Source organism: Myotis davidii, unplaced genomic scaffold (genome assembly GCF_000327345.1).
Source record: "Myotis davidii unplaced genomic scaffold, ASM32734v1 scaffold100, whole genome shotgun sequence".
Taxonomy (NCBI): Eukaryota; Metazoa; Chordata; class Mammalia; order Chiroptera; family Vespertilionidae; genus Myotis; species Myotis davidii.
Window position 1 is genome coordinate 279429 of NW_006292691.1, and position 281 is coordinate 279709.

Below are 281 nucleotides of genomic sequence, written 5' to 3' on the forward strand. Positions count from 1 at the left end.
CCCCACTCGGTTGTTCCCTCTGCCTCTGTCAGTCACTGCACAGGGACCCCCACGCATTGTCCAGCCCCCTCAGTCAGTGGCCAGACCCCTCATGCCCTCTGCCGTCTCGGGACACCCCCTCCTGGGCCTGGCGCCGTGCCCTGAACAGCCCTATTAAACTCCACCTGTCTCAGTGCCCAGCGTTGCCTCTGTCTGCTTCCCCTCCCCCGGGGGTGGGGGGGCCTTGGGCCTTATCTTTCCTGCGACCAGGACCGGGCGCCACGTGGCCACCGCTGCTTGGC

General features: G+C 67.3%; 1 protein-coding gene across 1 annotated transcript in view; it reads left to right on the plus strand.

The window, feature by feature from the left end:
* The window catches only part of ARHGDIG (Rho GDP dissociation inhibitor (GDI) gamma), a 25285-nt gene that overhangs the window by 5047 nt on the left and 19957 nt on the right, over positions 1-281 (plus strand). The gene's annotated exons all lie outside the window — the stretch shown is intronic.